Source organism: Paramormyrops kingsleyae, chromosome 24 (assembly GCF_048594095.1).
Source record: "Paramormyrops kingsleyae isolate MSU_618 chromosome 24, PKINGS_0.4, whole genome shotgun sequence".
Lineage (NCBI taxonomy): Eukaryota > Metazoa > Chordata > Actinopteri > Osteoglossiformes > Mormyridae > Paramormyrops > Paramormyrops kingsleyae.
The window spans coordinates 25,819,067-25,829,415 of NC_132820.1; the positions used below are offsets into that span (position 1 = coordinate 25,819,067).

At 42.1% G+C, this 10,349-nt stretch overlaps 1 long non-coding RNA gene and 1 pseudogene across 1 annotated transcript; both read right to left on the bottom strand.

The window, feature by feature from the left end:
• Positions 1-6,072: 6,072 nt before the first annotated feature.
• On the bottom strand, positions 6,073-6,305 carry LOC140582525 (U2 spliceosomal RNA; annotated as a pseudogene).
• Positions 6,306-7,968: 1,663 nt separating this feature from the next.
• On the bottom strand, positions 7,969-9,701 carry LOC140582335 (uncharacterized). Its single transcript, XR_011985267.1, has 3 exons — positions 9,504-9,701; positions 8,985-9,150; positions 7,969-8,838 (listed from the first exon to the last, which is right to left on the bottom strand). It is a non-coding gene; the product is annotated as an uncharacterized lncRNA (long non-coding RNA).
• Between the last annotated feature and the right edge of the window lie 648 nt (positions 9,702-10,349).

Here is a 10,349-nt window from a genome sequence, read left to right on the forward strand (position 1 = left end):
CGCAATATATCACATGTCCCAGCGCAGGATTTCTATGTGCCACTTCCGTGGACTTTTAGTTTAAGATTATAGATAGCAGCTTCCACATGGTTACAGTGTACAGGGCGAAATGCACATTTAGAAATCCTGCGCTGGGAACTTCCATGCACTTTCGTATATTACAAATTGCGAGCTTTCCGGCAATATATCACATGTCCCAGCGCAGGATTTCTATGTGCCACTTCCGTGGACTTTTAGTTTAAGATTATAGATAGCAGCTTCCACATGGTTACAGTGTACAGGGCGAAATGCACATTTAGAAATCCTGCGCTGGGACATGTGATATGTTGCCGGAAAGCTCGCAATTTCTACTATACGGAAATGCATGAAAGTTCCCAGCGCAGGATTTCTATGTGCCACTTCCGTGGACTTTTAGTTTAAGATTATAGATGGCGGTGTCCACATGGTTACAGTGTACAGGGCGAAGCGCACATTTAGAAATCCTGTCCGGGAAGTTCCATGCATTTTCGTATAGTACAAATTGCGAGCTTTCCGGCAATATATCACATGTCCCATCGCAGGATTTCTATGTGCCACTTCCGTGGACTTTTAGTTTAAGATTATGGATGGTGGTGTCTACATGGTTACAGTGTACAGGGCGAAATGCACATTTAGAAATCCTGCGCTGGGAACTTTCATGCATTTCCGTATAGTACACATTGCGAGCTTTCCGGCAATATATCACATGTCCCAGCGCAGGATTTCTATGTGCCACTTCCATGTTTCAATATAAGAGATGATTTGCAATATCCCTTTTCTTTTATTTATTTCGTGTATTAATTCTCATAAAATGGCTTGTAGAGTGGCAACCACGTTTCTAGGTAGATATTTCACAGGAGTGCTTTCAAGCTGTACAGTATAGCTGTACTTATATGAGAAAATTTAATCAGATAACACCAAAACAGTTCAATAGTGCTTGGATGTGAGATCTACAGAAATACAGAATTACAATAAAATACTGACATGTTTGGTGAAAGACATATTTATTTAACGATTTATTATGATTTATTTTATTCGTCAGGAACAGGCATCCATGAACAGTGACGTTGGTAGCCATGGACATCCACATATCTGTCTGACGGGAAAAGAGAGGGAAAAAATGCAGATTATCCTCGACCAGAGAACGCTCAACAGATAACATATAGAACATTTTCACATGTTTAACAAATTAACAATGAAATTAATGTTAACATTAAGAACAATACGATTTTGGACATCCGTATTGTACTGACTGCGCAGTTGCACCGCAATGCTGAGCTCCTCCTTTTGTTTACGTTCGGCGGAATCCGGCGGAATCCGCATTTTACCCTCACCCTGATCGGAATACGTTGACTGTGATATGGTGTTATTCAGTTTAGCCACCCTGTTAGTACCATTGCAGGTTTAAATGTTTATAATGTGCATATATAAATATATACATGTATGTGTATATTAATGTTATTAAGGAAATCTGTATAGTATGGCCTAATGTGGATCTGAGATTGCGCTGTATGTTAATGGATGATGGAAAAAAATAGAATTTTGTGTGATGTTTAAGTAAGACATCTAACTCTCTGTACTTTGTGTGCAGGCTGTTTTTTTTGGATTTGATTCCGTTCCGAATTCAGTATTTTCTCGACCAAGGAAGATCGCTTGTTTCACAGAGTCGCCCCCTCTGCGTTGAACTGCGCAATGTAACAAGTTTTTTGCAACTGGAGATTATTTTCTTTCCCAGGGCTTTGTGAAGACATCCTCAAGTGTTGCAACGGGGGTTGCTATAAATGGCAACGCCCCTGCAAAGGTCGGGAGTGGCATCCACCTCCCCAGTGGACACGGGGATCAGTGGGCGGCAGTTTGGGAGAAGATTGCAGCCCTCGAAGACGAGGTGGACCGTTTACGGTCCGAGATCTCCCAGCTTGCTGGTGCCCTGACTGACCCAAATATGCCCCGGAGCAGTTCGGAGACCACTGGGACTCCTCTTATAGTCCCCACTTCAGCTCCAAGCTGTTTCCCGCCCCCTCCTCCTCCTCCTCCTCCTCCTCCACCGCCTCCGCCTGCTAATATCCAGGGCCCGAAGCAGAAGACGAGTCATCGTCAGGGAAGTGGCGCAGGACCCACCAATGGCCCCAACATGGTGGATGTTCTGGCGGAGCTGCCGCACATTAAACTGCGCCCAGTGCTGAGGTCGCCAGGTGGGACGCCAGTGACGAGGAGGGGACTGACGCAGGGGACGCCCATGCCCTCAGAGGACATTGCTGCCATCTTAGCAGAGGCTCTGAAGAAGAAGTTCAAGTATCAGATCCACTCTGATGAGTAGGAGCAGCAGGCCTCTGAGCCCTTAAACTTTTTTTACTTAAATTTTTTATACTTATAACATTTTTATTCTTATATACTTTATATACTTAAACTTTATATACTTATACTTTGTGTACTGATTCTATATACTTATTAATAAATAATATATTTACTGTATATCACTATTTTTAAAAGAGTTGCTGATTTTGTAATACTGCTGCAGCATTCTCCACATGCTAATCACTGCCCCACATCGAATTGGCACTTTGATCTGCCACATATCACTTCACTACCCCCTGTTGAATGTTGCATCGTATGTTGTTAGATATCTCGTAGTAAGTACTTCATTATTAGGCTGCACAATATTGGAAAAGATGTATTTCTGCAATGAGTATTACAGTATTTATTTACATTTAAAATGCTTAAAACAAACCAATTTCTCACAAAGACATCTATTCATGAGTGATTTAAACGGCAAAGATGAAAATGATTAGGATTAGCTCTTATGATTAGCTCTTGCCAAAATAGGGCTTGTAAACTTTTGTGGTAGTCAGAATTAACCCAAACAACTATGACTCTATAATCCTCTATAATCACTCTCACTCTGTCACACTTGAATCAAACTCCAGACCTCGCATGTAATGTGTGGGGGAGGATTAGGTGGACTAATGAAATCGTGGTTCCGGATGAGGTAGTGTTCTCAGAAGAGTGCCGGTCAGAGCACTGGGATCACAGCCAAGGTGGGTTTAAGGTTTTTACTCGCAATTCTGTGGTTACAGCCCAGCAACTAACAATAGGCACCATCTAATCCAATATGTGGGCGTGGTTCTGAAATAAACCAATAAAGGGAATAACGACTGAACATTCTGGAAAAGGTAAGCGAATTATGGTAGTTTCAAGTATGTCCACAAGATGGCACTGAAGGAATACCAGTAAAATAAGTTGGAGGTGCTCCTTTAACTTGATTAATAGCAATAACAAATTATAATTACCACATACAAATGCTGACCCACGACAAATTGCTACATCAACGATAACAGGGCATGTAAATCCAACAAGCTGCCATATACGCAATCTAGTAACACTACACCGATACTGCGCATACAGAAAGAAATCAACTACATTAAAAGTATAGAAAACATTACTTACTGAACATCATACACGCACACCCGTAATCACGGACAGAAAATGAACTACCAAACGAGAGGGGCACATAAGATAATAACTATGAAATGTCTCTGGAGCGCAGGTGAACTTCTGGAACTCTTGCTCTTTGGAGGCTGCGACCAGGCAAGCAGTGTGCCGTAAAACGATCCAGCGCTGCTGCAGACTGACGTAACTCCCAATTCTGCTTCCATCTTAACATAATGAGCAAAGTTTTCTTCTTTATTCAGCAATCCAGCATAGTGTTCCAGCCACACTCGGGTACAATGCGCAATGCACCCCGCACCCAGAAATCAGCAGGTTAATATACTATAAGACGAATTCCCCTATATGGACTTCTAAGTCCTGATTGGTTACCAAACATCTGCAAACCAGGTTTCGACCATACAACAAACATAATACGCCACTATTGGTCTACTTCAAGGATGTTGAGCTTCCAATCCTCGTTAGGCCTAGGCCTCTTATGAGTCCCACACATAAGCCTGTCTATCCAGCCTAGGAAGGAGGGCAAAAACCCTAAACATTAGGGAAATTCCACTCCCAACCCAGCAAAAAGGTGCAACCCCCCCTTCGGTGTCCATGGCTGGCATGGCTCACAACGCTATCAGTAAGGGAAACCCCAACCCTATATTACCTAAATAAAGACTTCAGCGTAAACATATACAACCCTTATGGATACATAACTTGCTTGTGTGTTCAAATGCTACCATACAACAAACTGCGTCTAGCATAGTATAGCAGCTACATTTCAAGGCTTCCTGCAGGTCCCCTTTCTCCCCCCGGCGATGTTCCCTTCAGCCCAGTTCTCCAAGGTCTGTGGCCTGCAAAGCTGGTTCCGTGCAGGTGGCTGCGAGGCAAGGACACACGGCACCATCCCCAAAACAACAAAACCTGAGACACAAGAACAATCCCACAATGCCTCCTAACCCTGGCCTACCATCACTTTAAATTTCCCTTCCACACTTTGAACTAATGTTAAACATATACTACATAATCCTGAAAATGAGCGGTCACTAAAATTAAACAGCTCGCAGATCTTCACACTGCAAGAAATGCAAAGATGGAGAAAGCGAAGAACGGTGAGAGTACGCCACTGTCTATGGTGTCCTCGTCGACCCTTATGAAATGCCAGCAAACACATGGACAAGGGATCCCGATGCGCTACCTTGGCTTTCTTATGGGGACACTGTCAACCACCTAGTGTCTGTCATTAGTGCGTACACTTTTAAAGAGTTTAAAAACTACAAATCTCTTGAAGCGCACGAACAGTTCACAGCCGGCTGGGTACATTGTCATCATCAATGATTTTAGGCATGTTTATTTATATAGCACATTTCAGGCACAAGGCAATTCAAAGTGCTTTACAAAGACAAGGATACAATCACATTAAAACTTCAAAATCACATTTCAAAGATAAGTGAAAAAGAAATAATAATGAAAATAAATAATTTTATTAATCAATTACAATGAACGCATAGATAATAATAAGAAAAAGCCAAAACAAATAAATAGGTGACTGAAAAGACGTCACATTTTAATGACAGAAAATGACTGGTGCTGCACTAGCAAACTCTGACCATGCAACAATTTATCTAATTCCAGCATACAGACAAAATCTGAAAACTGCTAAACCTGTCGTTACTAGAGTGAAACACTGGACATGTGGAGCTGTAGAGCAATTAAAATCATGCTTTGACTCGACAGACTGGAATGTTTTCAAAACTGCTACTAACAGCGTGGATGAATACACGGACACCGTAACATGGCACATAAGCTTCTGCGAGGACTCTCGCATTCCCAAAAAGTCTGTTGTCAGCTATAATAATGACGAACCATGGTTTACAACTGAACTCAGGCAGCTTCATAAAACAAAAGATGAAGCCTACAGGAGTGGTGACAAAAACCTGTTCAAATTCTACTGCGGGTTTGAAAAGCCACATTCGCGCATCATACAGCCCTCACCTTTTCAATGGCCTTCTTCACACCTGGGTACCTTCACACCTGATTTACCTGAACGGAGATGTACGGAGCAGACTCTCATATGCGCGGGGATGCTCTGGAATGCAAGGTCTTTACGCCCCACCGCTAGAAGCTACGCCATCCGACGCCATTTCGTCAACTATTCCACTTTTGCCTTTTGTTTTTTCCAATCCGGAAAGGAGAAGAAACGTATACCGGTCCTGAAGACCGAAGAGAGACCCGAGTCGATATGGGGCCGCCGCTTAGCGGGTCGCCGTTAGCCGGGCCTCCGTGACGCCCCCGCGCAGAGTAGAATGCCCAGGGGCGTCGCAGCCACCGGCATCCTCCCTGTCCTCCTGTCCTCTCAAGAAACAGCAATCATTTAAACAAACATGAGGGAAAATTCAAAAGGCAAAGATGAAGTCATGCCTTACCTCAGCACAGCTGCCCACCGCACAAACGACAGCGTGTCACCTTACTTTAAAAAAAAAGAAAAAAGGCGGGAAATGGGGGCCGCGCACGGACAGGGCCCCTCCCTCACACCACATGCGGTTAATTAGTTGGCCATCCAGAGGCACTCAGTCTATTAGTCACCCATTCAGTCAGTCAGTTCTGCCTTTCAACAACAGGGGGCAGTAGAGGTGCACCGTTCCCGGAAGCACTGCAATACCGGGTCGATGCCTGGAGCGGACGGGGCAAGCCCCACTTCCGGCTCCCTGTTCCAAAAATCTGTTTAATATGTGGTCCCCTCCATGGGGGACGTATCAAAATGACCTTTTCATACCAAAACAAAATGTAAATCAGCTCAAATACATGAATAATAAATATTATGCTTGTACTACTTACATTAACACATAATCACAATCTATAAAGCTGAAACATTCCCACACTATGCAAATCATGCCAACACAGTACAATAAGACTTTCAAAGATAATATTAAACAAATAGAACTACCTGCAGAACTATTACCCATAAAACAGGAAAAGGGCAATAAGACCAGCAAATACAATTATACACCATTTAAACCTAATTAAAACTATATGGTCAATAAAACAATTAAAATGTCACCTTCTATGCATGCTATTAAAAAGTTAAGACCTTTAACCCTCTGGAGTCGACGGCATCGTCGGCAATGCCGCGATCTTTCTTGTGTATTTCAGTTCATAACTCGCTGAAATCTTATTATAGAAACATGAAAAAAACGCTGACTAAATTCGTAATCTGCCTTCTTTTCAAAACGTCCATTGTCGGAAGTATTAAACTTTTAAAAATTAGGTTAAATCGGCAAAAGAGTAAACCATGTCACCTTACTTTGTTTTACCTGCATCGGGGGTGTGTAGTACCACTGCCACCCGAAGATCGCTATTCACATTCTAAATAGCCGCATTAGCGCGTATTCAGATCGCATTCGCATGGTAATTTGATGAACAACGCAACGGTGGAACGCGATCCAGATACATCCCCTTCAGCGCCATAAAAGGGGGGTAGGGACGTGGCCAAGTGACAATGGCTCATTCATACACATGAAAGTTGCTACATATTCAATGAAAGGAGCCAGAAATAGTTACATGAGTTAGATTTTTCTTATTCATTTATCCAAATGAATATTGCAACTACACCATTTAGTCATCTTCATGTAGCCAAGACTTTGGTGATCAGATATCTGGGATCAAGACAAACTGCCAGCATTGCTTCCCAGATAGCAAAATCTTTCTGGCCCGGATGTGGCCCACATCACGCATAATCATCTGGCCCACATACCGCATGGAATGACGGCGATTGAGCGGACCGCTCTCGGTTGCCGCATCAGGTTAACATCTGGGCCAGAGCAGGGCCTTATGTTAGCCACGAGTGGCCAGGCTCTGTCTGAGATCTGGCCATATTATGGCCCATTACCAGTTTCTGAACCTCACAGATGTTAACCTCGTAAGAGCTACTTTTCAACAGGAACTGTATACAGTCCCTGATCAGGCTTCAAATGTGTTTAGAAACAACAAAAGTCCAATGTCTTAAAGGATTTTGAATTTGAGGAAAAAAACAAAAAACAAAAAAAAAAACAAAACAACACCCGTGGATGTCTGGTGCTGGGTGGGTAGTGGGTACTGTCGTTTTGAGGTGGACACACCCTTTACATTTACAGCATTTAGCAGACACTTGTATCCAGAATAACTTCCATTTTCAATTTGGGGTTAAGGGTCTTGCAAATGAATCCAGCTTCAGTTGTATAAATGCATGTTTATGGGCCCTTGAGTCATGAAAAATAATGAATGTAGTGAATTACTATATTCTCAAATTACTTTTTGTAGTTTTGCGAACAACATCATTTATTAAACAAACAAATCTGAATTGGCAGAATGAAAAATTAAAAATGAAAATAAACTATTATTTAATTCCTTGGAACAACAACCTGTGGAAAACTGTGAATTTTCAATATTTTCCTTGAGACTTGAAGGAAGAGTCCGTAAACGGAAAATGTGCCAGTAATTTTCTGCCAGTACATTTTCCGTTTTTTGACTGATTTTTTTTTTTTTTACAGTGTATACCTTTTACCAGTGAGCCGCAAGCCATATAACAATTTTTTAATAAAGTATTTAACATGTGGTCCATCTCTGTTTTGTGACATTTGGGCCACATTTGTCTAATCACAAGTGGGCCACTTTTACGATACATCCGTTTGCCGGTGCCGGAACCGGGCCAGCAGTGCCACACATTTGCCCGAAGTGGCCCACATCCGCATGCTATCTGGGATACTATGTACTTTTATAATGTTTCTGCAAGTGTTCCAAACTGCATTTTGCAATGTCTATACTTTGAATGTCAAATTACAAACTTCACATAAATCTGACATATTTACAAAGTACACTAAGATTAAGATGAGTTTGTTGCCAAACCAAATAGGCTACAGTATATAAGAAATAATTTATTTGCCAGGAATTAAGTTTATGATATTGAATGTGAGCATGGCCCAGTTAGTGAAAGTGTGTCCCCTACCCCTAGACTCCAGAGGGTTAAAAAGGAACACATCCGCAGACTTCCAAGCTCTGCACAAGGGTCGGGCTAAAACGGCATCATACACCTTCCCAAAACACATACAATCAGTAAGCTTGGGAATGAAATAGGTTAATCGCACAATAAACAGCACAACAGATCAAATAAAATGCTAATAAATGTTAATAATGTTAATATTGATGAATAAGTGCTACAGTGATCAACCAAAACAGTGCTCAGTAAAATCTTTACGTGCCATTAAATAAAATCCATACCAAATAAAACACACACACAGAAAATCAAAGCACACTTACCTAAAACCCGAAGTGTCCTCTGTGTGCTTCAGGAAAGTGCATCACGTCAACCCTGTAGGATGGAGTGTCACCACCTAGACGTACCGGGGCAGCTTTCGCCTAGGATCAAGGCAGTTGGATGGATGTCAACTTACCTCTGGGGGTAGGTCGTTTAGGTAGATGGCTGCTTCCTTCAGGGGGCTGGGGGTTTGGGTGAATGTCAGCTTACTTCTGTGATCAGGGTGTTTGGGTGGGAGCGAGCTTACCTCTGGGGTCAGGGGATTGAGTTGAAAGCAGCTTGCCTCTGGGGTTGGAACATTTGGTTGGATGTGAGCTTACATGAGGGGCCTGCTTTTTTGGGTGGACAGCAGCTTGCCTCTGAGATCGTCTGCCGCCGCCCCCCAACTTTCACAGCCAGGACCTCCTCCCTTCCTTAAGGTACAGTAGAATATTTCAGACATCCCAACCTGCAAAAACTCAATTCAGGGAGGTGCCCCCAACCGCCCGACAAGGAGTGAGATGTAACTTCAACAAACTTGATTTCAGTTTAATTTCTTCATTAATTTCCTCTAGTCAGCGCACTAAATTACAAAGGTCAATATTATGTATTATTTTGACAATAATATAAGTAGATTATTTTACCATTTATGCAAATTCCTTAATTATATTCCATTGCTATTTTACAAAAGTCTTCAAGGAGTCTGACAGCATTGGCAACTAACCAAGTGTCTAACTAGTGTAGACCTGAATAATACAGCACATGAAATGACACTTGTTAAACTCACCTCAACATGCATTTTACAGTCGTTTAAACCGTCATGAGCAATGCTGAAATCACTGTTGCTAACAGTACAGCACGCAACACTGTCATTATTTTCATCCTTATTAAACAAGGATACACTTTTGTGTAGTCTGAAGTGAAATACGTTTTATATTTCCGTTTTTTGGGGCACTCTCGCTCTGTCATGATGCTCCACTTAACCGATAACTTCGGTCCTCGAGAGGTTAAATAAAAGCCCGCCCGCATTGAAATCTGATTGGCTTATTTTGCTAAGTAAACCAATCAGGATGCTGTCTATCTAGCACGGGCTACAGGCACAAACGCAGGGACCCACACATATGCACGTTCTCTCTCTTTCTCTCTCTCTCTCATTCCGTCGTACGCGCGCGTCTCTCAAGTGCGCGATGCTCACACTACTGTCTCGCATGCATGCTCTTGTTTACTTGCTCTTCTTTCCGGGATATTTTATTCAATTTGCGGGTATCAGGGAGTCGCTGTCAATATGTGGGAAACTCCCGGAACTTCCGGGAGAGTCGGGATGTCTGGATAACTGCTTATTTGTACTATAATGATAGCTGTTAATTTTCAGGGAGCTGTGATGATATTAGAAATTGTGCAGGGTTATATAAGTACTGTGAAGCTGTCGTTATCCAGTTAAATGTTTACAAATATTTATTATTTTATCATATTTTATGTATACTTTCAGCTTATTCACAGGTCTCTCCTACATTCATCTTACCGTCCGTCCATGCCTACTTTAATGTAAAATCAGACAGATTGCTTAACTTGCAGCTGTCCAATTACGCGTACATATTTTATTGTTGCAGATAATTAAGGTAGGTAATACAAC